General features: G+C 41.5%; 1 long non-coding RNA gene across 1 annotated transcript; it reads left to right on the top strand.

The window, feature by feature from the left end:
* Positions 1-79: 79 nt before the first annotated feature.
* On the top strand, positions 80-6,905 carry LOC135274857 (uncharacterized). The gene is made up of 2 exons (XR_010342575.1): positions 80-144; positions 3,505-6,905. It is a non-coding gene; the product is annotated as an uncharacterized LOC135274857 (long non-coding RNA).
* The last annotated feature ends 7,161 nt before the right edge of the window (positions 6,906-14,066 follow it).

Below are 14,066 nucleotides of genomic sequence, written 5' to 3'. Positions count from 1 at the left end.
ATCACTGCTTCCAGAGCTCCTGGAGCTCTAACCCAAAGCTCGCAGACCGAATCCTTACCAGATCTCCTTGGCTTGGCGGCTGAAGACTGATGCTGCCCAGACATCTCGGAGGCACCCTGGACCATCATGGACACCGAGCTTTGGGTAACTCTTATGGTGGAGGCAAGTCTGCCCTCTTCTTAATCAACACGGAGGCCACCCACCCCATGCTGCCTTCTTTTCAAGGACCTGTCTCCTTGGCCCCCATAACTGTTGTGGGAATTGATGGCAAGGCCTCCAGGCCTCTCAAAGCTCCCCAAGTCTGGTGTCAATCAGGCCAGCACTCCTTTCCACATTCTTTCCTAATCATTCCAACTTGTCCAGTCCCCTGTTAGACTGAGATATCCTAACAAAATTGTCTGCCTCCTTCACTATTCCTGGGCTACAGCCACACCTCATTGTCACCCTCCTTCCCAAACCCGTACTTCCCTCAGTAGCTGCCCTTACGTTCCCCTACCTTAACCCTAGGGTGCAGAACACCACCTCCCCATCCCTTGCTACAAGTCACTCACTCCCATCATCCCCTTAACACCTAATCACTCTTACCCCACCCAGCGCCAGTACCCCATCCCAGCACAAGCCTTAAAAGGCCTAAAGCCTGTTATTACTCACTTACTGCCACATGGCCTTTTAATTCCTACAAACTCTCCTTATAATTTCCCTATCCAAGCTGTCCAAAAACCAGACAAATCCTGCAGACTAGTCCAAGACCTCCGCCTCATCAGTCAGATGTACTTCCCATCCACCTGGTTGTACCAAACCCCTCTACCCTCTTATCTTCCGTACTCCCTTCCACAACTCACTATTCTGTTCTTGACCTCAAAAACACTTTTTTCTAAAGCCCCAAATTTCTTCCCCATCTGTTATAATCCTTCTCCAGCATACATATGCTCTCCCTGCCAACCGCATCCAGTTAATTTCCCAAACCCAGTCCCATCCACTAAATAACAGTTTCTCTTTTTCTTAGGCATTGTAAGATACTTTGGCTTCTGGATACCAGGTTTTGCCCTCCTAACCAAACCACTTTATAAACTGACAAAAGGAAACTTAGCTAACTCCATAAACCCCAAATCCTTCCCCATTCTTCCTTTCATTCTCTAAAGAAGGCCTCAGAAATGGCTCCTACACTAGCACTCCTAACACCTCTCAACCATTCTCTCACTACACAGCAGAAATAAAAGGCTGTGCCATTAGAATTCTTACACAGGAGCCAGGCCCACGGCCTGTAGCCTTTTTATCCAGACAACTTACCTCACAGCTGGGCTGGCCCTCATGCCTGTGCGTGGCCTGAGCTGTCGCCCTGATACTCTTAGAATCCCTTAAAATTACAGGCAATGCTCCACTTACTCTCTATAGCTCTCACAACCTCCAAAGTTTAGTTTCCTCTTCACACCTCACACACTTTCAGCCCCTCGCCTTCTCCAGCTTTATGCACTCTTAATTAAAACCCTGACAGTAACCATTGCTCTTGGACCTGACTTCAACCCAGCCTCTCACTTAATACCCAACACAGACCCAGAACCCCATGACTGTCTCTCTAATCCATACAGCATCCTCCCATTTCCCCATATTTCTCTTTTTCCTACTCCAGACCCAGACCACACGTGGTTAATTGATGGCAGTTCCTCCAAGCCCAGTCGATTGGCATCGGCCAAAGCTGGCTATGCTGTTGTATCCCACTCATCTATTGTCAAGGCTGCTACACTCCCCTCTTTCACCACTTCTCAGCAAGTTAAACTGATTGCCTTAACCCGTGCTCTCACTCTTGCTAAAGGACTACATGTTAACATCTACACTGAATCTAAATACCCTTCCACATCCTACACCACTATGCAGCCATATGGGCAGAAAGAGGTTTTCCGACCACACAGGTATCCTCTATTATCAATGCTCCTTTAATAAGAGCCCTCCTTAAGGCCACTCTCCTCCCAGCCACGGCCTGAGTTATCTACTGCAGAGAACACCAGAAACCATCAGATCCTATTGCCCAAGGAAATGCCTTAGCCGACAAAACAGCCAAAAAACAGTGAACACCTCACAGGGCCAGTATTTTTGCTTCTCATCTATCTCCCCAACTTATTCTCCCTCCGGAAACTCGCTTTACCAGTCGCTTCCTACACAAGGCAGATGGTTCTTAGACCATGGGAAGCTCCTCCTCCCTGCCCCACAAGCTCACTCTATCCTCTCATCCTTTCATGACCGCTTCCATGTAGAATACAAGCCCCTGGCTCGTTTCTTCAACCCCTTATTTCTTTTCCATCATGGAAATCCATCCTCAAAACAATCACATCTCAATGTTCTATTTGCCACTCTGCTAGTTCTCAGGGCTGAGACCCCCCTTTTTCCTACACATCAGGCCCGTAAATTCTCCCCAACACAAGATTGGCAAATAAACTTCAAGTTTTGCCTAGACAGACATTCACCCTGCCTCTCACTGCATCCTTGGCTGCCCTCCCCTTGCTCCTCAGACTCTCCTCCAGACCTCTCTTCCTGTCTGTTCATACCCAATCTTGTTAATGAAAGTGAGTGGTGACTTATAACCACATGCTTTCTCATACTCCATGAAAACAAAAGCTCTCCCTCCACACAGTTATCCAACCAAACCCCGCTACAACCTTTAACCGCCGCAGCCCTTGCTGGTTCCCTTGGCATTTGGGTCCAAAGCCCTCAGAACACTTTCTCATCTTTTCAGTTTACACTTCCAGTTCTGTCTAAGCCAAGGACTTTTTTCGTCTGCCTTCCTACCAACTGGACAGGCACTTGTACCCTAGTTCTCCTAACTCCCAAAATTCAGTTTACCAATGGAGACGAAAGCCTCCTTGTTCCCCTTGTGGTCTCAATACAACACAAGCCGGTCATTCCATTGACCGCTTACTTGTAGGGTTAGGAATTACTACTGCACTCAGCACAGGCGTAGCAGGCCTACCACCTCAATCATCACCTTCCGTGGCCTCTCTAATGATTTCTCTGCTAGCATTGCAGAATTAACTCAATCACTATCCCTTCTTCAAACTCAAGTAGATTCCCTAACTGCAGTTGTCCTCCAAAACCATAGAGGTCTTGATTGATTTAGTGACTGCTGAAAAGGGAGGTCTTTGCCTATTCCTAAATGAAGAATGTTGTTTTTATGTAAACCAGTCTGGCCTCGTATATGATGCCATCAATAGATTAAAAGATGGAGCCCAAAAGCTCGCTAATTAGGCAAATGGTTATTCTGGACCTGGCTGGAATGGCTGGACACTCTCTAACTGGGAGTCATGGCTTCTTTCAATCCTTAGTCCTCTGACACCTATATTTCTCCTCTTATTTGGACCTTGTGTTTTCCAATTAATCTCTCAATTCCTACAAAATCGTATACAAGTGATAACCAATCAGTCAATACAACAAATGCTCCTTCTAACAACCCCATAATATCACCCCTTGCCCTGAGATCTCCCAGCAGTCTAAATTCTTTCCCATTTTTAGGTTTCCATGCCACCCCCCAATTCCACTTGAAGAAGCCCCGAGAAACATCGCCCCATGACTCATCTGTGCTGGCCTTCCTAATATTCCACTGCCCCCCACTCTTCATTTCTTTTTCCTTTATATTTCTAATATAAAAAGACAGGAATGTAAAGTCTTTTAGGCTGACTGACTGTGCTATGGATGCCATGTTAACCTCTGTGACCTGCATGAATACTCCAGATGAGTTCCTGGAAAATCTCAAGTAACTGGAAGACCATGAAAAGAGGAAGAAATGAAGAAATGATCAACCCCTGTGACGCCTACTTAACTTGAGACATTCTCTATTGCTCCTTATTCTCACCCCAATTGACAAGGCCATTGGACTTTGTAACTGACCTTGGTCAACCTCATGACTCCACACCCTACGATCCCCTCCCAGCTTGCAAACCTACAACCCCCTCCCAGCTTACAAAATACCACCCTAAACTGTAACTTCTGTAACTTTCCATTGCCCACCCCAAACTTATAAAACCAACTCCTATCCCACTGCCCTTCGCTGACTCTCTTCAGACTCAACCTGCCCACACCCAGGTGAATAAACAGTCGTGTTGCTCAAACAAAGCCTGTTTTGGGGTGCTGGGAGTCTCTTCATCAAGAGCACACAGTTTAACAGTAACAATGTCTCAGTCAACGAGGGACAGCATACATGACAGCGGCCCCGTAGGAGTATAATGGAGCAGAAAATTTTCTAATACCTCATAGCCATCTTAACATTATAGCAACACATTACTCATGTGTTTATAGTGATGCTGGTGTGATGTGTTTATAGTGATGCATACACACACACACACACACACACACACACACACACACACGTATTACTCTGTCCTCAAACTGCTATAAAGAAATACTTGAGACTGGGTAATTTATCTTTTTTGTTTTTTAAGACAGAATCTCACTCTGTTGCCCAGGCTGGAGTACAGTGGCATGATCTCAGCTCAATGCAAACTCCATCTCCTGGGTTCAAGTAATTCTCCTGTCTCAGCCTCCTGAGAAGCTGGGATTACAGGTACCCAAACCATGCCCTTCTAATTTTTGTATTTTTAGTAGAGATGGAGTTTCACTGTATTGGTCAGGCTGGTCTCAAACTCCTGACCTCAGGCAATCCACCTATCCACCTTCCTCAGCATCCCAAAGTGTTAGGACTATAGGTGTAAGCCACTGTGTCCAGCTGACACTGGGTATTCTATAAAGAAAAGAGGTATAATTGACTCACAGTTCATCATGACTGGGGAGGCCTCAGGAAACTTACAATTGTGGTGGGAAGGCATCTCTTCACAGCACAGCAGGAGAGAGAATGAGTGTCAACAGGAGAAATGCCAGAGGCTTATAAAACCCTCAGATCTCCTGAGACTCACTCATTATCAGGAGAACAGCATGGAGGAAACTGTCTCCATGATTCAATTACCTCCACCTGGTCCTGTCCATCATACATGGGGATTATTACAATTCAGGGTGATATTTGGGTGGGGATACAGCCAAACCATATCTATCTATCTATCTATCTATCCACATATTTTTTGGGACAGGGTCTCACCCGGGATGGAGTGCAGTGCAGTGGTGTGGTCACAACTCACTGCCGTATCAGCCTCCTGGGCTCAAGTGATCCTCCCACCTCAATCTCCCAAGTTTCTGGGACTACAGGCTTGAGCCACTGTGTCTGCCTGTAACCTTTTTGCTTTATAAGCTTTTAAATTTTTTTCAACTTTTGACTCTTTTTAAATAAGATTTACTTTAAAACACAATTACATTGTACTATTATACAGAAATATTTTCTTTAGATCCTTATTTTATAAGCTTTTTCTATGTTTAGTTTTTTTTTTTTTTTAAACTTTCAGGCTTTTTTTTTTTGGTTAAAAACCAAGATACAAACACACATGGGCCTAGGCCTACACAGGCTCATCAGTCTTATCGTATCAGTGTCAGGATCAGTATCAGGACCATTAGTAGTATTGTCTTCCACCTCCACATCTTATTCCACTGGAAGGTCTTCAGAGGTCATACAATGCATGGAGCTGTCATCTTCTGTGACAGCAATGCCTTCTTCTAAAATATGTCCTGAAGGACCACGTAGGGCTGCTTTACAATTCACTTTTTTTCACTAAGTTGGAGTATACTCTAAAACAGCGGTCCCCAACCTTTTTTGGCACCAGGGAACAGTTTCATGGAAAACAAATTTTCCACAGATGAGGGTAGGGTGGGTGGAAGTGGGGATATGAAACTGTTCCACCCGAGATAATCAGGCATTACATTCTCATAAGGAGCCCATATCCCTAGAACCCTCACATGTGCAGTTCACAGTAGGGTTTTCATTCCTATGAGAATCTAATGCCACTGATCTGACAGGAGGTGGAGCTCAGGCAGTAATGCTCATTGGCTGCTCACCTCCTGTTGTGCAGCCTGGTTCCTAATATGCCAGAGACTGGTAATGGACTGTGGCCTGGGGGTTAAGGACTCCTACTCTAAAACAACAATACAAAGTATGGTAGCATAGTATATGCTATAGTATAGTAATTAGTATAGTATAGTGTAGTACAGTATAGTATAGTATAATATAGATATAGTATTAGTTTAATGTAGATATAGTATAGTATTAGTATAGTACAGTATAGTATAGTATAGTGTAGTTACAGTATATTACAGTATAGTATAGGTATAGTAGTGTAGGTATAGTATAGTATTAGTATTAGTATAGTATAGTATAGTCCAGTCCAGTACAGTAAAGTATAGGTACAGTATAGTATTAGTATAGTATAGTATTAGTATTAGTATAGTGTATCATATAGTATAGTATAGCAAATATATAAACTGGTAACATAGTCGTTTTGTTACCATTATCAAGCACTATGTACTGCACATAACCGAATGTGCTAGACTTTGATACCTGGAAGAGCAGTAGGTTTGTGTACACCAGCATCACTACAAACACATGAGTAATGTGTTGTTACAATGTTGAGACTGCTATGAGGTATTAGAAAATTTTCTGCTCTATTATAATCTTATGGAGCCACTGTCATGTATACTGTCCCCTGTTGACTGAGACATTGTTAGCAGTACATGACTGTACAGATTGAAGAGAAGTGATTACCACAGTTAAGCAGATTGACATACCTATCATCTTGTCCATTTTTGGGGGGTAAGAGTACCTAAAATCTACTCTTTTAGCAAATTGCCAGTATATAATATTATTAACTATAGTCTTCATGCTATGTATTAGATCTCTAGACTTACTCATTTTGCCTAACTGCAACTTTGTACTCTTTGACCTCTGTTTTCCTATTCCCCTCAACCCGTTACTACTGATAACCACCCTTCTGCTCTGTTTCTACGTATTTGATTTTAAAAAAAAATTCCACATCCAAGTGAGATTGTGCAGTTTTTTCTTTCCCTGTTTGCCTTATTTCACTCAGTGTAATGTCCTTCAGTTTCATCCATGTTGTTGCAAATGGCAAGATCTATTTCTTTTTAATGGCTAAATAATATTTGATTGATTGATTGTGTGTGTGTGTGTGTGTGTGTGTGTGTATGCAGGTGCATAGCTCACAATTTCTTTTTCCATTCATCTATCAATGGACACTTGTTGTTTCCATATCTTGGCTATTGTGAATAATGCTGCAAATGCTGAGAGTGCACATATCTTTATGAGTTGGTGATTTCATTTCCTGTGGGTATGTGCCCAGAAGAGGGATAGCTAAGTCATATATGGTGGTTCTATTTTTAACTTCTTTAGGAACCTTCATAATATTTTCCATCTTTACTTCGCCATTCTACATTCCCACCAACAGTGTACAAATGTTCTCTTTTCTCTGCACCCTCGCCAACACTTGTTCAGAACAAGGGATTTATGAAACAACTGTGGAAGTTGGTGGAGGTGAGCAAGGAACAATGAGAACTCCAAGGACAAACTAGGGCCAATGAGGTCAACTGGGACACATGAGGCTGTTCTGTCTTCATTAAATCTTGTGAGAGTTTTTCCAGTGGTTAATGTTAAACTTAAAACCGTACATAGAAGAGAAACCTGGTAAATAGTTCCAGCTTAGCTAAGTAGATGCAGTATAACACCACTACGCTGCTATTTTGAGCAATGTAAGCCTGTTTGAGGAGATGACAAATAGAACCAACAGGCAGTGTTAATGAGTAAGACACTTTTCAGATAGTGTGTTAGGAAACTGAGAACAATATCTAAGACATATGTCTGTCAAGAGTGCAGATGTGGCTGGAGGATGGTGGGACCCATTACGGCCAAAGTGCCTCCTGGAGGGACAAGTGACAGGTCTCCTTGAGGCTATCACCTGCATCCTTCCTACCATAAAGATACCATTTGTTAGCAAAAAAGAGCCCCTTCTTTACTGCCAGGTGGAAAATCTGGAGGAATTTACCTTGAGGGGAGACCATTGCTATGCAGGTGCATTGAAAGTGGTGAATTGGGTCACTGGGTACGAATTAAAATAATAATGATGATGATGATGATAAAAATACCATCTATAAATGCTTAGAGACAGAAAGTGAGTATAATAATGCTCTTGAAGATCAGTTCCGGGCTAGATGTTGAAGAAAGAAGTGAAAACAAGAAAAGTGGGCAATTCTCAAGTGCGCAATAGTCTAGAGGCCACAAATAGCTAATACCTGCACAAGGTACGAAATTCTTATATATTGATATGCATTAATATCATTCATTTAAAAAGATAGTAAATGCCTGTACAAGGTACAAAATCCACAAAGTATTAAAGGGGTACAGTGAAAACTAAGATTTTCTTTATTCTTTCCCTTCCTGCTACCTAGTTGCTTTGCCTAGAAGGTATCCACTATTTTCACTGTTTTCGGAGGCAGTTTATGTGTAATTTTTTTATAATAGCTTTATTGAAATATAATTTATGTACCATAAAATTAACCATTTTAAGTGTATAAATTCATTGGATTTTAGGATGGTCACAGACATGTGCAATCATCACCACTATCTTGAATTTGGAATGTTGAAATTTTCATTACTCCAGAAGAAAACCTGTACCCATTAGCAGTCATTTCCCATTAATGATTCCCTCCAATCCCTGGAAGTCAACCTCTTCGCTATGAATTGCCTCTTCTGGACATTTCATATAAATGAAATGATATGATATGTGTTCTCTTGTGACTGATTTCTTTCATTTAACATAATGTTTTCAAGGTTCATCAGCGATGTAGCATGTATCAGTATTATGGCCAAATAATAGAGCATTGTATGAATATTACAGATTTTGTTTGTCTGTTATAAGCTGATAAACATTTGGGTTGCTTTTACTTTTTGGCTATTACGAATAATTCTGCATGCATTTTTATAAACAAGTTTTTGTAAATACAAAAGTTTTGGCTGGGCGCAATGGCTCATGCTACAATCTTAGAGGCCAAAGCAGGTGGACTGCTTGGGGCCATGAGTTTGAGCTCAGCCTGGGCAAATAGCGAGACCCCTATCTCTACAAAAGAATCCAAAAATTAACTGGGTGTGGTGGTGCATGCCTGTGGTCCCAGCTACTTGGGAAATTGAGTTGGAAGGATCGCTTGAGTCTGGGAGGTGGAGGCTGCAGTGAGCCATGATAGCACCACTGCACTCAAGCCTGGACAACAGAGTGAGACTCTGTCTCAGAATAAATAAATAAATAAATAAATAAATAAATAAATAGAAAGAAATTAAAAACACAAATGTTTCAATTTTCTTGGGTATATTTCTAGGAGTAATATTGCTGGGTCACATGGTAAGCTTATATTTAACCCTTTGAAAAACTTCCAAACTGTTTTTCAAAATGTCTGCACCATTTTGAAAATCTCATCAGCAATGAATGAGGGCTCTAATTTCTCTAATTCTTGCCCTCACTTCTTAGTTATTGTCTGTCATTTTTGATTTTTTCATCTTAGTGGGTGTGATTTTGATTTGCATTTGCCCAGTGACTAATGACGTTAAGCATGCTTTTGTATGCTTATTGCTCATTTGCATATTTTCTTTGGAGAAATGTTTATTCAAATCCCTTGCCCAGTTTGAAAAATCGAATTGTCTTTTTTGTTATTAGGTAATAAGAGTTGCTTATATGTTCTGGATACAGGTATCTTATCAGATAGATGATTTGCAAATGTTTTCACCCATTCTGTGTGCTGCCTTTTCACTTTCTTGATAACGTCCTTTGAAGCATGAAAGTTTTAAATTTTAATGAAGTCCCATTTATCTAGTTCTTTTGTCCTCATGCTTTTGGTGTTCTATCAAAGAAACCTTTGCCTAGCCCAAGATTGCAAATATTTTCTCCTATATTTTCTTCTAAGAGTTTAACAGTTGGTCCTATAGTCTATTTTGATTTTATTTTTGTTTATGATGTGAGTTAGGTGTCCAACTGCCTTCTTTTGTGTGTGGATATCCAAAAACATTTTATTCGTAAATTGTAGCATCCCTTTCCACTAGTTTGCCCTTTATTTATTTATTATTTTTTTTTACTTAATATGTCCTTATATATTTGCGCTGGCTCATTTTTAATGGCTGCATGCAACTCCATTTTATGGATGTACCAAATTTATTTGACCTGACCTTTATCAAGAAACTTTTAGATTGTTGCTAATATTTTACTACTATTAAATATGCTACAATAGTTATGTATATATGCTGTTTCCCACTTATCTGTAGATGAATTTCTAGAAATGGATCAAATGGGTCAAATGGTAGAGACGTATCATTTTGAAAGATAATGACAAGTTGCCCTCCACAGAGTTAGTATCAATTTACACTCACAGAGTAGCTTCCTGATCAGTAAGGGGACTTGACAAAGAGTGTATGGAGATAAACGATTTTAGACTGCAGGACTATAGGTGAGGCTCTTAAGAAGTCTGCTGGCTGAGCGCAGTGGCTCACGTCTGTAAATCCCTGCAGTTTGGGAGGCCAAGGTGCGTGGATCACCTGAGGTCAGGAGTTTGAGACAAGCCTGGCCAACGTGATAAAATCCCATCTCTACTAAAAATATAAAAAATAATTAGCTGGACGTGGTGGTGGGTGCCTGTAATTCCAGCTACTCAAGAGGCTGAGGCAGGACAATCGCTTGAACCCAGGAGGCAGAGGTTGCAGTAAGTCAAGATTGCACCACTACCCTCCAGCCTAGGTGACAAGAGCAAACCTCCATCTCAGAAAAAAAAAGGAAGAAGTCAGAAGTCTGCTGCAGTAATGCAGGCAAGGTGATCACCTGCGCTGATGTGTGGCCTTGGAAACAGAAAAAGAGGGTAGGATGATGATGACACTCAAGAGGAAGAACAGAATCAGTAATCAAATATAAATAAATAAGTTGGGTACGGTGGCTCATGCTTGTAATTTCAGCTATTCAGGAGGCTAAGAAGGGAGGATCACTATATATATGTGTGTATACATAATATATGTATGTATATATGTGTGTGTGCATGTGTGTGTGTGTGTGTGTGTGTGTGTGTGTGTGTAACCTAGTGACTGGTTAAAACTGAATGAGAGTTTCAACCCACCTGGAGCTTACATTTCAGCAGAGACAGACAGACAATAGCAAGTAAACAGATATATGCCAGGCTGTGGTAAGGACTATGAAGAAATCATGTAGTGTAAAAAGGAGGCAGAATGAGCATGAGACCTAATGTTGCCTAGAGCGTGATCAGAGAAGGCCTTTTTGATAAGCGTTATCTGAAGGATATGAGGCAGCAAAGCATGTGGGTGGAGCACAAGGGCCCTGAGCAGTGGAGCAGGCCTGGCTTGTTCAAAGGCCAGCCTAGGAGGCCACATGGCTGGAAAAGGGTGACCAAGGAGGAGGGAAGCCGGTGGTATGTGACCCTAGAGGCCACTGTGGTCAGATCCTCTAAGGCTTTGTAGGGCCTTTGAGGAGCTTTGGTTTATAATCTGGATGAGATGGAGGGTTTTGAGTAGAAGAGTGATTTGTGTTCTACAGAAATGATTCTGGCTGCTAAGTCGAGAATGGATGTACGAGTCTAGAGTCAAAGAAGGGGACCAAGTAGACAGGCCACTGCAAGAATCCAGGCAAGATATGGTGGGGGCTTGGACAGAGGGAGAATGGCTGAGGTGGCGACTTGGTCAGTTTCCAGATATATTCAGAAGCTAATCTCTAGGTAAGTTTGGAGGTTTAGCTTCTATTTTCAGCTCATCCAAATGATTTGCCTGATGATGGGCAGACCACTCCATTGTTCTGTGCTTATGTTCCTGACCAGTCAAATAAGACCAAGAATTGGTCAAATAAGACCAAGAATTGTTGGATGATGCTTAAATGAAGTGCCCACACACATGCTGTCACTCTATATTCACTGTCATGAAAAAGGCAGTCCTTCTAACAGCAACACTGACATTATGGCAAAACACTCCTTCCTCTGGCAATGCTTTCCATCTTGAACTTGACTTCAAATATGTGCTCTGGGATGGCAGTGGTGTGTGCATGCATCCAACAAATTTTTTCTTGAGATTTTGAATTACAAGCCAACCTGTAAGTTTCAAAGCATGATTAAAGAGTGAATTGAAATTGGTATTGATGTTTATCCAGGAGGTCTTTTATTTTCATTCATTCATTCATTCATTCATTCATTTTGAGGCAGAGTCTCACTCTGTTGCCCAGTCTTGGGTGCAGTGGCCATGATCTTGGCTCACTGCAATATCCACCTCTCAGGTTCAAGCAATCCTTATGCCTCAGCCTCCTGAGTAGCTGGGATTACAGGCACACACCACCATGCCTGGCTAATTTTTGTATTTTTACTAGAGGTGGTGTTTCACCGTCTTGGCCAGGCTGGTCACAAACTCACAACCTCAGGTGATCTGCCCACCTCGGCCTCCCAAAGTGCTGGAATTACACGTGTGAGCCACCATGCCCAGCCTGAGGTCCTTACTTATTTACTCCATATCTGTCAAATTTAAATTCTGTTCTGATGAACATTGCTTGAGCACCTAGTATTTGCAAACTTTTTTTTTCTTGAGATGGAGTTTTGCTCTTGTTGCCCAGGCTGTAGTGCAATGGTGCAATCTTGGCTCACTGCAACCTCTGCCTCCTGGGTTCAAGCTGCCTCAGCCCCGTGAGTAGCTGGGATTACAGGTGTGCGCCACCATGCCCATCTAATTTTTTTTTTTTGTATTTTTGGTAGAGATGGGGGTTCACCATATTGGTCAGGCTGATCTGAAACTCCTGACCTCAGGTAATCCCTGAGTGCTGGGATTACAGGTATGAGGCACTATGCCCGGCCTGCAGACCTTGTGTGATTTAAAAAATGAGTAAGGTAAGGTCCCTGCCTTCAAAGAAGCTGGCCATCTATTTGGGGACATAGATGAAAACAAAAATGACATGCCTTGGTTTTGTGCTACAGGACAATCCTTGGGTGTGTTTTAGGAAGAAAGAAACAAAAAGAGAATCATTCTGAGCCTCAGTCAGTTATGTTTCCTATTTTATCTTGACCATCAAAATAAGATATAGTCAACTTAGAAGATTTTGAAAGATTATATCTACGTCCACTCCTTATAGCAAGTTATGTGACTGTATCTCATAACATACGTTCATTAACATTGATAATTAATGGAATATTTTTAGCCTTAATGTGTGAGAAATGGTGACTCTGATTAGCCAGCATTTATTCCATTACTACTGAAATTAAACATTTTTTATTTTGTTAATGTTCCACATGTAATTTATCTTTTGAAATTAAGCCTTGTCCTTCTTTCACACATCAGTTGTGTGCAGACGTGTGCAGACATCTTTTTTTTAGATAGATGTGTGCAGACAGCAGGTAGAGGAAGAATATTAATCCAAGTGTTCCATACTTGAGCAAATATTATTCTAGGAATCATATTTATTCTTTAATTCTGTCTGTGATATTTTTGATACATAGAAGTCCTACATTTTCACATGGTCTGGAAGATTTGCCCATTGAGATTTTTCCATTATTAGGTAATTTAGACAAAGGCAAGCATTCACTCATATCTTATTTGTGTGTATGTGGCTTGACTTTTTAAAAATATAACTCTTTAATCTATCTCTGGTTTATTATGACATATGGCAATGAGTAAGGATCTAATTAAAATATTTTCTTTTAAAATAGCTGCCTAGAAAAAAGAGAGAGAGGAGGTTGCGGGGTGGGAGAAGAGGCTTGGTTCTCCCCAGCAATGTTCTGTGAGGAAGGCACCGAAGCAGCAGTGGTCATAATGATACTGATACTTCTGTCTAAGTGTTATGCTAAGCATGTTACTTGTATGCTATCTCTATAAGCTTTACAATATCCATGTTCAATAGATTTTTTTTAAAACTACATTTTACAGAAGAACAAACTGAGGTTTATACAGGTGTGTAACTTACTCAAAGCTACACAGGAAACAAATATCTAAAAATGGGTTGACCCTGAGGCTGTGCTTTCCAACAGATGCTATCCTAGGAAGATGTCCAGGCAGCCCCGCATCCTCTAGAGATTAATCCCAGCCCCACAAACAGCTGGCAGAAAGCAGTGCTGGTTTCCAAACCTAGTTCTTCTGGTGCCTAATCTTGTTCCTGTTCTACAAAATGCAATTA

Source organism: Aotus nancymaae, unplaced genomic scaffold (assembly GCF_030222135.1).
Source record: "Aotus nancymaae isolate 86718 unplaced genomic scaffold, 86718_ANA_hifiasm-v0.15.2.pri h1tg000014l, whole genome shotgun sequence".
In the NCBI taxonomy this organism is placed as follows: domain Eukaryota; kingdom Metazoa; phylum Chordata; class Mammalia; order Primates; family Aotidae; genus Aotus; species Aotus nancymaae.
The sequence above is the reverse complement of the archived record's forward strand: the minus strand, read 5'-3'. Positions and strand labels throughout refer to the sequence as shown.